Genomic DNA, 14,170 nt, shown 5'->3' on the forward strand with positions numbered 1-14,170 from the left:
GTGATGAAGAAAACTTGTCAATCGATCAATCAGTGAATAAATATCAATATAAGACAGAGCAAAAAAAAAAAAATAGGAGACATTGAATACTTCAACCTCAAGAGAAAATGGGGCCGTGCTCTTCTTTATTTGTTTAATGAACACTGTTGCAGTTGCTGTAACAGATAATCCCAGTAACTGCAACAGTGTTCATTAAACAAATTTAAATTGAAGGTCCTCACAAGCATTTATTGAAGACCCCTTTGGTTTGGAAGAGGCTTCATCACCATAGTCCATGTCCTGTGGAAAAGAACTGTATGGTAACCCTACCTAGATGTAAGGCCACTGGGAAATATGGATCCTGGCTGGGAAGCCATTTGCTAGCAAGATCTCTACACTGTGGAAGGGGAACACAAATGTGGGGTGATCAGCTAAGTGTCACTGCATCCCTTTCCTTCTTTGTCACCTCGTAGGAGTAGATACTCCAAGTGTGCGGGTGCTAGCGATGGTAAAACCTTTTGTGATATGTCAGTAATATAGTTTCACAAGACCAGTTTAATGCAGCATGGTTATTGACATCACTAAGCATTACCCAACCCAATAAACATTTGCTAAGAATCTAGTGCTTGTCAGGTTCTACAGGTGCCGAGGGAGAGAGAGCTATTGAATGGACTTCGTCTGAAGGAAGTGGGGAGACAGAGGTATGCATAATTAACATGAATTGAAGGTGAGATAAAAGTTCCAAAATCAAGTATAAATAAAAAGGGTGAGTGGAATGCCAAGCAGGAAGATATTAAATTTTGAACAGTAAGCAGAGATAGCAGGCAAAGCTCTTGGATTTCCAGAACAGACCTACTCAAGCTAACTCAGTTAGCTTGTAAGTAGTAAAAAGTAAGTAAGGAAAGGGATGTTGAAAGACTATGAAGATCACATAAAATGAAAACACACCCAGGAATCATGGGAAATGGGGCCAATAAATTGGCAGAAGCTGTCTCTGATCCTTCTTATCCCTGCTCTTCTTTGTCCTCTCTCTCTGTCTACTGGCTTCTCCTACTCTCACTTGGCCTTACAGTGTTGCCAGCCCTAGTCTGACAGAACCTTGTGGGTCTTGCATTTAGCAGCATTTGACCCCTCTCTCTGTCTTTAGGAAGGAACCTGAATGGTTGCCAACCAACTGATGGACGGGCTGGCCCTGGGCCAGCCATTGCTGACGGGCATGAGTGTGCAGAAGGGAGGGGCCCCTCGCAGAGATACTGATGGGGGCAGGCAGGTTAACTGCCTGGTATAGGAGGCAACTATTAATTGGCCATTAAAAGAGATACTGGATTTCAACTGGGACTCACGGCTAGAGGGCATTTCTGACTTAGGTAAAGCATGAGCAAAGGCTTTACCTAAGTAAAAGACGAGGAAAAATGCAAGTATACTTGGAGAATGGTCAGATACCTAGGGTGATTGGCGTGTGAGATCCACAGGGCTGGTGGAGTTTACAGTGGATTATGAAGTTATGAGGCCAGAGCTAGGGAGTTTAGAGTCTGTAGACAATGGGGAGAGCTTGAAGATGCTTACCAGGGAGGTGTTATACAAAGGATAAAAAACACAGTGCTCACATAGGAGAGGTTGTGAGTGTACAGCATGGTTTCTTCATGGATAACTTTTCATCTAGCATCTTAATGGTGACAAAGGCCTCTTTCTAAGGAACTGGTCACTCTAACACGAGGAAGTGTGATATGGTAAACAGAAAAGAATCTCAAGCTTTGGAATCAGGCAGATCTGTATTCAAATCCTGACTCGTCCATTTTCTGGTTATATATTGTGGGCAGGTTACTCAGTCTCTCTGAGCCTCAGTTTTCTCACCTGCAAAATGTAATTAATATTCAGCCAGTTATATACTGGCAGAACGACTAGAGGGGTTTTGGGTGGGTTAAGTGTCCATTATATTGTTGGTCAGTGCCAGTGTTGTAATTGTTGTAGAGTATTTTGAATGCCACCTTACTTCTTAGGTTCGTAGTAAGCATTAAATGGCATAATATTTGCAAAATACTTAGCAGAGTGCCTGGCATGTGGCAAATAGTTAACAGTCATGACACATGTCTTTTTTTTTCTTATTCATTTCTCCTTGAAAATTTCAAATCTTTAGTATGAAGAATGCTTGAATCAACAAGGAGTCCTTAAACTGGTTAGTAATATGATGACTTTTCAAGGCACCCAAGCAGCCCTAAACCCAGATTGGTAGGGAAGCTCTTCACTGTTCTTTCAGAGGGATGAATCTTTTCAACAGTGGCTCTTGCTCAAAATTGTGCATGTTAATGCTGTAGATGCCCAGTCATCACTTCTGGACCCCCTAATGCCCCAGTCAGATGGTGATTTCTAGAACTTGGATGTGTTACCTTTTTTCAGTGATTCCTTGGTTTTGCAGGTCACAGACGGCAAACTCATGGATAGACTTTAGACAGGCTCACCTTATTATGATAATTATCTGTCAACAAAAGAAAACAAGATGAGGAACATGCAGTGCCACCTTTGTAAACTACCTAGTATTACTTCCAGTCAAGAAAGAGAAAATGGAATCTGTGATAGGTGCAAGGTACAAATAAAGCAAGAATGTGGTCTTAGAGCTACCCAATTGCATGGATTGAAAGAAATCCAATAACTCTGGATTTCCAAGCATGATGATACTTTCTGGAATATGGGGGAAAAATCCATAGGCTTCTGAGCCCATGATATTGTAACCTTGACAATTTGGGGTGAGAAATGACCCACTGGGAATACCTGAAGCCACTGTTATTGTGGAGGGATATTTATTAGTATTGCCTAGAAAGTACCATGGTATCCTTTTTTTTTTTTTAACCCACAGGGGTTTAAATATCCCCATTGCTATAGCTTGAAGAAGAGTGCTGCCTTTGCACAAGGAAGACAGATTCCACAGCAGTATTTGGCAGGAACAAGATAAAAAGATACTGCAAAAATGTAAGCCCCCTTTCTTGTCACTTGTGACTCCCCCTACTGCTCTTGGGGCAGAATGAATGGAGTGAGAGAACCAAGTTCAAGGTCAGAGGGATGCAGGCCTGGAGACTCCTGGGTGTCCCATGGGAACCTGGCATCTTCCCTCTCCCTTTTGTTTCACCTACATTTTTATGAATCTCCACTTAAATAAGACGCTTTTTATGCTCTTTACCCCAGGCACAGAGCTCTCAGGCAAGGGCCTGCAGCATTGCTTTGTTATTCTCAAGAACTGACTAGACCATCCCAGCATATGTGAGAAAATGTAGGGCAAGGGCAATGCATAGCTCTCGAAGTCTGAGAATCCAGACTGGATCAGAGTATGCTCTTAATTGCTCTGGTTAAAGATTATCACCGGTTCTACAGTGAGGCAGAACTGGAGATTGATTCCAGAAGCATATTTCTTTTTTTATACTGCAGTTTATTATATACACACATGTGAAGTAAATGAAATCAAATTCTCATTACTGAAAGGGGTTTAGTCGTTCTCAGTAATTCTATGTCATCTTCATAGAATCCCACGTTGAGAAACCTTTTGGGAATTATCACTTGTGATTCCTGAGTTGTTACCTACCTAGCTATGCAATGCAATGACTTGATGTCTAGAGTGAGCAAAACCAGGCAAGACACTTTGACAGACTGATGAATTTGCAGTGCGTATTTCAACATTAGCATATGACCGGTACATTGAGATAATCCACACACACCATTTCTTGTTTCTGACACTTCTTCTCAGTTTTGGGGTTGGGCCTGGTTGTGTGCAAGTGCAAGACAGCATTGAGCCACTAACTATGTAATATTCAAGCACAGTGAAATCCACAGAGCAGAACGACACAGAAATTGATCACAAAACCCTTGCTCTTGCCAAGTTTCACAATTACCACTAAAGGTGCCTCTAAAATTTGTGTTGACTGTTTTTTAAAGCTTCTCTTCTACAAAGAAACCAAACCCTTTAACTGTGACCCTCTCGAAAAGTTTAGAATCTTTTGTCCAGTGTCTATTACTGTAAACTGGTCTGCAAATCTGGACGAGCATCATCAAGCCTTTGCCCTTAGCGCTTTCTCTCTGCAGATTCCAGATCACGCTGTCCCACCTCCGCGGGAGATGTTAGCGTTAAAATGCTTTCTTGTCCTATGCGCTAAAGCTGATCAAACTCTGCCATTGATTAACTGTGTGAAATCTCACATAGCAAATCTTAAAATAGATGTGTAGGAAGTGGAAAACCATCCTGACGAATTCAAGTCAGTCAATATGATTTCCCATTCGTAAAGAATCCTCTCTATGCTAACTTCACAGTTGCTCTGGAAAATAATCATTACCTTTTTTTCCCCAGCCACACTACTCACAATATATTCAGGAATTATTTGTGTGGAGGCAGAAGCTTTAGTTCTTGACAGTGAATTTTGATCTTTATAGTATGGTAAGGGAGAGTGTATGTAACATATCTTAAGTTGGTTGGCAAAATATGCCAGAGGCTTTGGTTTTTTCCACAAAAAAGTGAGCACATGGTCTTGATATTTGATTGATTATTGATTATTGCATAATTTTCTCAGTGGCAGAATGTGTTGATTATGGTATCCTGTGGGGTTTTTGTTGTTGTTTTTTTATTTTTTTTTATTTTTTTTTTAGACATTGCTCTGTTGCCCCAGCTCCTCGGCTAGAGTATAGTGGCGTCATCATAGCTCACAGCAACCTCAAACTTCTGGGTTCACATGATTCCCCTGCCTCAGCCTCCTGAGATGGGACTAGAGGCATGTGCCACCACACCCAGTTAATTTTTCTATTTTTCGTAAAGACGGGGCCTCGCTCTTGCTCAGGCTGGTCTCAACCTCCTGATCTGAAGCAATCCTCCCACCTCGGCCTCCCAGAGTGCTAGGATCACAGGTATGAGCCACCGCGCCTGGCCTGGTATCCTGTGTTTTGATTCACAGGTAGGATGTTGAATTTTGCAATCCCAGGCCTCTCCATAACAATCGAGTGTTATTTGCAACACATAGATTGCAGAATATTATATTGTAATACCTGGGAAAGGGCCTGCACGCACCCCATCAGGGCCTATAGTGTGATATTGTAGGATGCCTACAAGAGTTTTGGTAATCATTGGTGGGGACGGCTGGGAAGGACAGCTCTGCCTTCCTGGAGCAGCATGGCTTGGCAGAGTGGAGGGCAAGGGTCTTTAAGACCAGCAAGTAGTAGAAGGAGCAGCAGCCATGGGAAGCACCACGGCAGTTAGGGACAGGCCTTTTCCCTGTTCGGAGGCATTACATGAGTGCCTGGATTCTGTAATGCCCATGGGAGAGGCTACTAAAATATGACACCCCACCCTGACAAGGGGAGCTTGGTGTGAAATTAATTTAAAGATCAACAAATTATTGGGATGTTTCTTGTTCCCAAGTATTATTGAGCAAATTCATAGAAATTAAAATTCCTATTTTAGAGAAGTTACACAGTCTCACTTGTTAGGCTCAATATCATATCACTGTCTCTTCCTTTTAGTTGTTGGATTTGTGCTGAGGAGTTCTTTATAAATGATTCATTATTTCATTGTCTGTTTTTATAATTCATAAACACACTCCCATTAATTCTTATTGTAGTTTTCCAACTTTGTTTGCTGTTTCTTTGGACTTCCCCTTTAGTCTGCTTTAACAGCCCAAATTTTTGTGTTAATCTTTGTCTATTGTTCAGTGACTGGGGTCATTAATTCACTAATAGCATTGGAGAGGTGCTGAAGTTTTTCAAAACTGCAGATTGACGTAATTAATGTCTTTTCTGAATTGTGCTAATTCTCCCATTAACCACTCTGGGGCCTCTTAAAACTCCCCAGTCTCTGACAACATCTATTCAGAAGTGTTACATGCTTAGAACAGGTTGTGATTGCCTTGATTATGCATAAAATAGCAGTGTTTTAAAAATGTTTGCAGAATTATTTTCCTTTTTGTCATTTATTTTTTTTTGGATTTATCATTTATAACTCTCACTTATTACTTTGCCAACTTTCGATCATCGTCCTCTACCCTGCTTTCCATGCTCACTAAGGTTTGCCACCTGACACCCAGCAGTTACTATTTCTTGGTAGTTGACCATGAAGAGGATTAAGCATAGATGCAGATCAGAATTATTCCCTTAACCACTCTGCTTAAAGATAGTAGTCATTTCACAATTAGGAAAGTCTAAAGATTGGAGCCAGAATCATTGTATAGCCTTTATTATTCATTGTTTAGTACCATATCTAGTAAACTATATATAACAATAAGTTGTTCTGTCATCTCCATACTATATCTTCATACAGCGACAGGTACACATGGCTCCTGAGGTAGGGGTTCTGACCTAACCATGAGATTATCACTTGAGTGCACAGAATGTAAGCATCAAGTATTAATAAACAGTTGTTCTAGCAGAATGGTGACATAAAGCTTATTTCTGGCTGGGTGGCTTCTATGCTACACAAGTACACAGATACCAATGCAAACACCATTTCTTATGTTATTTTAGAGCATTGTGCTTAGTCACAGAATGTGATTTAGTTTTCATATACAGGAGGTTTTTTCCTGCATGGGAGAGTCCATTCTGCACTGATGGCTAAGGACTCGGATATACAAGTAAAAGGAAACATATAAATCTAGTTCAACAAAAATTTCGATGTCCATCTGGTGATCTGATACATAGTCTAAGTTTGGTGACGGTCATTAGCTTCTTATTCCCCGTCCCCTGCCTCTTTGTTTTTCAGAGCACTGTTTTAACCATGTGTTCCTGATGCTTTTTTTTTTTTTTTTTTTGAGATAGTCTTACTCTGTTGCCCGGGCTAGAGTGCTGTAGCGTCAGGCTAGCTCACAGCAAACTCAAATTCTCAGGCTCAAATGATCTTCCTGCCTCAGCCTCCCAAGTAGCTGGGACTACAGGCATGCACCGCCACGCCCGGATAATTTTTTCTATTTCTAGTAGAGATGAGGTCTCTCTCTTGCTCAGGCTGGTCTCGAACTCCTCACCTCAAGCAGTCCTCCTGCCTCTGTCTCCCAGAGTGCTAGGATTACAGGTGTGAGCCACCGCGCCCAGCCGTTCCTGATGCTTTGACGTAGGAGTCTTGCTGACCCTAGAGAGACTGCCCTCTCAGGGCTAGCCAGCTCCCAGAGAGAGTAAATCAACCAGTCTAGAGCCCAAATGCCCAACTACCTCTTTGATTGGGCTTTTACATCCCAGGCCACTTTTCTCTCCTTACTCATCCTATGGCCAGGCACATATTCCCCAGAGCCTAATGAAATTATTCAAAACTAGCCAATCCTAAACCTGCTTACCTCACTTCACCCATCCCTTCCTGCAGAAACCACAATAAAGGCTCTTGCGCATATTTTCCTCTTGCTCCTCCTACCTCCTCATTCACCCTGGTGGCTCCTGTGGTTTAGCGTGGCCCCTCCCTCTTGCCACCTGTAAGTATAACAGCAATCTTCTCAATGGCAGCTGCCCCCAATCTGTTTGCCTCACCATATCTGAATAATAATACATTCTATATCTTAACAAGCATCTACTACCTTCAAAAACAATATATAAGTTATTTATCATATTAATTCTTACTGCCCAACTCCCTCCTTCTCTGCCCTCTATCAGCTAGAATAAGTTCTTTGGGGGGAGACATTTTGTCTCTTTTGTTTCCGGATGAATTCTAAGGGCCTAGAAGGGTGTCTGGCATAGAGTATGTGCTCACTAAATATTTATCGAATTGAATTAATTACTTATTTGATTTATTTGGCCATCTCTTTTCCAAAGCCACTCTGTTGAGACTGGCTGAGTTGTGGCTATAGCCAAGATCACAGTAAAAAAGAAATTTCTATCTTGTGTTGTCGACGCACATGAACAAGCAAACGAAATGGCCCAAAGGGTGTCCTCTGTTTCATTTCAGTTCCTGGTACAGTAGTTGCCTTTGCCCGTGAGTGTTATCCTTTGTAAGCCTAAATTCTGGCTCTGGCAACAGGCTAGGTAGGGGATTGTGAACAAGACATGGCACTTCTCTGTCTCTGGGTTTATTCATTTGGAAATTGCAGGGACAGAATAGATCAGCAAACATGTACTGTGCTAAATAATTTTCATAAATTTTCCCATTTAGTAATACAAAGCTAAGTACATTATCTTCATTTTAAAAATGAGGAATTACATAAATTACCCAAAGTCACAGTTTGTAAATAAGAAATCAACTCTATGCTTCCAAACCTATGTTCTCTTTCTCTCAACTATTTTTTTAACATATAATCTGTTTAGAAAAACACACAGATTATATATGTATGCTGCGACAAATTCTCACAAAATGATTCCATGTGCACCACTCGTCAAGAAATAGAAAAGTCACAGAAGCACCCTCTCTTGAATCTTGTCTCAATTAGTAACCCTTCCATCTTCCCCAAGGGTAACCACTATCCTAAATTCTAAAATCACAGCTTAGTTTTGCCTACTTTTGAAATTGATATAAATGAATTCCTACAATTATATTCTTTTGTGTCTGGCTCTTTTGCCCAATTAATGTTTGTGAAATTCATTAGTTTTTTTTTTTGCATATAAGTGTAGTTTGTCATTTGATTTCCCATTGCATGAATATATTACAATATGTTTACTCATTCTACTGTTGTTGAACATTTTGGCTTTTTCTAATTTGGGGCTATTATGACAAATGCTACTATGAAGATTCTTTTGCACATAATGGTGGTGCACATGTATGTGCAATTCATTTGGGTACATACCTAGGAATGAAATTGCTGGGTCCAAGGTATCTTCAACTTTAGTACAGTGTGTGAAAGTCACAGTTGCTTCACATGTTTATATTCTAATTGGTATTGTCAGCCTTTTTCTTTTTTTGTTTTCTTATGTATAGTGGTATCTAATTAGATCTTAATTTGCATTTTCCTGATAAAAACTCGGATTGAGCATTTTTTCTTATATTTATTGGCCATTGGCTATCCTCTTTTTCAAAGTGTGTTCTCAAGTCACTTTCTCATTTTTCTATTGAGTTGGCTTTTTTTTCCTTATTGACTTGTAGAAATCTGTGTGAACCCTGGATACATTAGGTTGTACATATTATAAATATCTTTTCCCACTACAATGTTGTCACTCTGTCACTTAGCTGAGGATGTCAATACTGGAACTAATGTCAGTGCTCCAATGTTGGGCAGCCAGAAATTAACTTAGTACTTACCATTTTGTCTTCTTAAGTGTATCATTACTAGGTAAATCAAACTTCCCACAGTAATTCTGGGTTGATTCCCTCAAGGTTCTGTTGTTTTTGTGGGGGGTAGGGTAAAGGTCTCTTTCCATGTATATGAACTTCACAGAGATTAAAAACACTTCTTGGGATTCAAATTTTGGTAAGAGTAGTGAGAGAGAAGTATATGGATTCAGTGATTTTTTTTTTTTTTTTGATTCAGTGATCTTGAAACAGAAAGTCCTTAGCTACGAATACCAGTGCTGTCCCTGACCCTCATTTCCCTTGATACTCATCTTCACCCTGACTCTTTCTCCACCTCCACAGATCCTCACCGATGACAGGTTGTATCTAAGGGTAAATTGAGAGTTGGGATTACAGTATCAAGGATGAGGTGAGTGTCAGGGATGAGCATGAGGGCTTTAAATATATTACATAATATTTTTCAAAGAGTAATTTTTTAGGTATAATGTCAATTTTTTTTAATGTTTCAAAATGGTGGTAGCAAGAACTCCACAGCATAGACCGGTACAAACACTCTATGGAGATGGAAAGTTGTGCAATGTAACACTGTACTACTACACCTAGAGCCGCTGTGACATCACTTCATAGTGACATCATTCCTTAGGGCTCTATTAAATGCAATCTTCCTGCCCTTGCATCTTTTGAAGTTCTGTCCTATTCATACAGGCAGGTGTCCCTTATCTTATGGTGGTACAGATTGGATGTACCAGAATGTGTGTTACCTAAAGCAAAATCTCTCTCTGCCCATGCTGTGTAGAAGCAGCTGACCTGAGGCAGGGGAACACGGCCATCTTGGTCAATCAAGAATAGGCCTGGGAATGCACCTAAGTCTAATGTCTATAATCCATTATCTCCATGTGGAAGCTGGTCAAGAAATCATATCATAGACTGTTTTGAAGCTCAAATTACTTTAGATGGTCTGGTTCAAGGGTTTTAAACTTGAGATTCTTGAATAGGCTGCTGTTGATTTATTCCTGAAATTGTATGCCACAGGTCCTGTGTATGTGTGTACATACATTTTTCCAAGGAAAGTGTCCATAGCTTTTATGAGATTCCCAACAGTTACCATGAACTGATCTAGTCCAACACCTTCACTTGGGCAGAAGAGGAAATTGACTGACTTAAGGTCTCTCCTCTAATGACTGGCAGAACCAGAAGCAGACGTCACTGTTCCTGACTCCTGGACAAGTGCGTGAGCCAGAACTAAAGATTACAAGGTTAAAAGCAAGAAATTGGATAAGGAGCTATCTCACAGTCCCTATTAATGGGATTAGGTTTTTTTTCTATCGAAACTCACTTTAAATTATAATAAGAGGAGTCAGTGGAAATATAGGATTCAATATACAAAACATTGCTTTATTGCCAAGGCATCCATTTATTTTTTAACTTGGGGGGAAGTCTATAATTAGAATTAACAGCAGTTCTGATTAATAAATTCTATCTGCTCTCCTACTGTGTTAGGGTTCCTTCTGAGTGCTGGGACATGTTTTATTAACATGGAAGGGCTGTTGCAGCTCACCTCTTGTCACTTGAATCAGTTGCCTGCTGGCCTGGCATTCAGTTTTGCGTGGCAGAACCTTACTGAGCCTGCATGATAATGGGCCTTTTAAATCCTAAACAATAAACATTCATTTTACCACTCCACCCAGCACAGAAATGCTCTCTAACCTCAAATCAGCCACAAATAAGACTTGGAAATCAATTCATTGTGCATAGGCTTCCTGCCTGGCTCGTGTTTTGCAGCAAATAATATTAGCAAAGTATCTGCCGAGCATGTGTGCTTTGAGTGTGCACAAGTTGAAATATTGTGTGTAATGGGGTCTTCAACCCCTTTGTGTCGTTTCTGTTTTTATCCATAGAATACATTCTATTGAGCAAATTTGATTTTTATGCATTGGTAACTAGATTTAGAAAGGCTCTCAATGAGTTTCAGGAGAGGAAAAATTCCCAAATCCTCCCCTGTGGTGATTTCCCCAAAATTTGGGGGGAATTTTCAGTATCCTAAAGTCCTCTGGTTGTTTAAGAAATTATGTTTAATGGAAAAACCAATTTATTATATTTGTGCATATCAGATTCATTAGAATGTTCTCATGCATAAGGTATCAGTTGTTGGAGAAGCCAGTAGGAGTACATTTGGCCCTGAAGAGGAATATCTTGTCAGGTTGAGACAGAAGATCAAATGGATATGTCTCAAATTCCCTTCTGCTGGGGTTTGAAGTTTAAGCCAGGCTTTCTTCCTCCTGTCTCCTAGGCCTGAGTTCCTCCAGAGTTCTATTATTTCATCAAGCTTCTGAGAGCTTCCAATTTCTTAAAATTCATGAGAACTTATGGCTAGGAGGGGCAAGTCTCAAATGTTTTCGGTTAGAGACCACTCAGGGAGGCAAAGAGCCCTGTCCCAACTGTAGGTATTGGAATCACTCCTCTCCCCCTCCACCACCCTAACAGTTCTGCAATGAGTGACAAAACTGATGCTGCTTTTGGGAATTCCAAGGAGTTGATGTGTGTCTTTCATTAATATAAGAAAATTAGTAACTGATGCTAGAAACTGGAGCCCTGGCTCTGTTAAGCTATAATATAACCCTGAATATGCAGGGGACCAACCTGAGACAACAGGAGGGTCCTCTTGGGCCACACTGGGATGGATGTGTGGGGCAGCCACAGAAGATCTGCTGACCCTTTAATGATATTCATCTATTCTCTCTCTTTCTCTTTCCCTCTCTTCACACATTTGCTTTCAGGCAAGGCTTTTTCCTAGTTTTAATCATACATTCTGATTAAAAACGGGTACCTCTCCAAGTTGATTGTATGCCTTTTATTTTATGTTTCAAACACTTATCTTGAAAAAAGACAGAGACAGAGAAAGCATGTGCCAAGGCTATTGTAAGGTACTGATTCTATTTTAAAATCACTGCAGTGTCTTTGAGATAGAGGCATGATACGATGGTCTCTCTTATTGCAGTCATGATTAAACATAATGAGTAGGATCAGTCTGCAAACTTATCACTATTCTATGTTGTAAAATTGCCCAAGAGTAAAATGCAAATACAAACAAGGAGTTTTAATGAGCCAATGTAATAAAAGATCCAGGCAACAGGAAGCTGGTGGGGGTGCTCTGGCTCCTTCCCAATGGATGGTTGAATCAAACTCCTTTAGAGCAAGTCTGAGTTGGGTCAGGTCAGTTTCCAAATATAAAATTTAAAATATTGCAGATTAGCTCTAAGCCGTATTATTCATTTAGAAAGAAAATTTTCTTATTTTCATTCTTGTGAGAGGTAGCATTGAACTCTAACCTGCAAGATGCAAAAAGAAGCAAAGACAATTTCCTTACAACATTTTTTCCATTGTGAGTTAGTGTAAGTATTTTGGCCATTTTAATTAACTGTAGCTGGTAATTCTGGGTTAAGAAAAAGGTCTTTCGGGACCATTAAAACTGGAATTTTCTCCTCTACCACTCCCCTGATCATACTCTAATTGAGGCTTATACTAAGTTGTCATCATGACCAAAATTTATGTTTTAACAATAGAGATAATATTCTAATGGTCAGATTGATCTGTGTTTCACTTGTCTCTGTGTAGCACAGCAAAAGGTCCTCTGGCTCTTCCTTCTTGAATGTACATATTTCTTCCTGTATAAAAGTATTCTAAATGTGCCAAAGATAGATGCTCCAAAATAAAGCATTTCGGTTAATTCTAGCATATGATGAGTTGTCCTTTTTAATTTTTTGCACAAGAACTTAGTTGTAATTTTAGACTTTGGCAAGATGGAAGGAGGAGGGTGTGTGAGAGTATTTCCCATTACGTTTTATCCCCAAGGCACTATGTTGCTGATGAGATTCTGTGATGGGTAAGGATGGACATTCGTTCCCTCACATGGTAATGTTCTTTGCATGGCTCAGGGATATTTGTGTGCCTTGTGTTTGTAAGGGCTTTGGAGCACAGCACTGGATGTCCTCAATAGTGGGAAACACTCCTATTTCCTTTTTTGGTGGGCTTGTCAAAGAATGCTTTCATGTCAGACATTTGGATTCCACTGGGAAACTGTCAGGGAAGGCAAGACATAAACTGTCTTGTTTCTCTGTGACATTTTAACTTTTGGAAAAGAAAGTTACTTTCTAGTATTGTCCATGATTTATTTTTAACTGGAGTATATATCTTTAAGCTTTGGTGGCATCTTAACTTTACCCTCTCTTTTGTCTAAACTTTTTTCCAGAGTGATACATTTGATTCGGAGAAGATGCATTTTTTTTCCCATGATTGCAGAGTCTCTGTCAGAGTTGACCAAGGGTTCTTACCAAAAATAACCCCCAAGATGTGAGGTCAGTAAAGAAAGCTGCCATTTTAGGAGGTACGACTCACCTCGCTGCCACACTTGGGGGGCAAATGTGTAATGAAGGAGGATTTTCTTCTTGTTTTGAAGCTAAGAATATAATTACCACTTGGTAATTTAAAGGATGCCAACTCGTTAATGCTGTTTAGTAAGCACTAAATTGCTTTAGAGGGCGTAGACATTGTGTCACCTGCCATTCATTAGATGGTCACAGGCCATTGTCAAAAACTGAGCATCTCTTTTTAATAAATGGTGCTGGGAAAACTGTATAGCCACTTGTAGAAAGCTGAAGCAGGACCCACACCATTCACCTCTCACAAAAATCAACTCACATTGGATAACAGACTTAAACCTAAGGTATGAAACTATTAGAATTCTAGAGGAAAATGTTGGAAACATTCTCCTAGACATCAGCCTAGGCAAAGAGTTTATGAAGAAGTCCCCAAAGGCAATCACAGCAGCAACAAAAATAAATAAATGGGACATGATCAAACTACAAAGCTTCTGCACAGCCAAAGAAATAGTCATGAAAGTAAACAGACAACCTACAGAATGGGAGAAAATTTTTGCATCCTACGCATTGATAAGGGGCTGATAACTAGAATATACTTAGAACTCATGAAAATCAGCAAGAAAAAATCAAATAACCCTATTAA

At 40.0% G+C, this 14,170-nt stretch overlaps 1 long non-coding RNA gene across 1 annotated transcript in view; it reads left to right on the forward strand.

Moving 5' to 3' along the window:
• LOC105855034 (uncharacterized) overlaps window positions 1-13,964 on the forward strand; it is a 46,030-nt gene extending 32,066 nt beyond the window's left edge. Inside the window, exon 3 of the long non-coding RNA XR_012920497.1 lies at window positions 13,398-13,964. This is a non-coding gene — a long non-coding RNA (uncharacterized LOC105855034). The remainder of the gene's footprint in view (window positions 1-13,397) is intronic.
• The last annotated feature ends 206 nt before the right edge of the window (window positions 13,965-14,170 follow it).

The sequence above is a fragment of the Microcebus murinus genome, chromosome 8 (assembly GCF_040939455.1).
Source record: "Microcebus murinus isolate Inina chromosome 8, M.murinus_Inina_mat1.0, whole genome shotgun sequence".
Lineage (NCBI taxonomy): Eukaryota > Metazoa > Chordata > Mammalia > Primates > Cheirogaleidae > Microcebus > Microcebus murinus.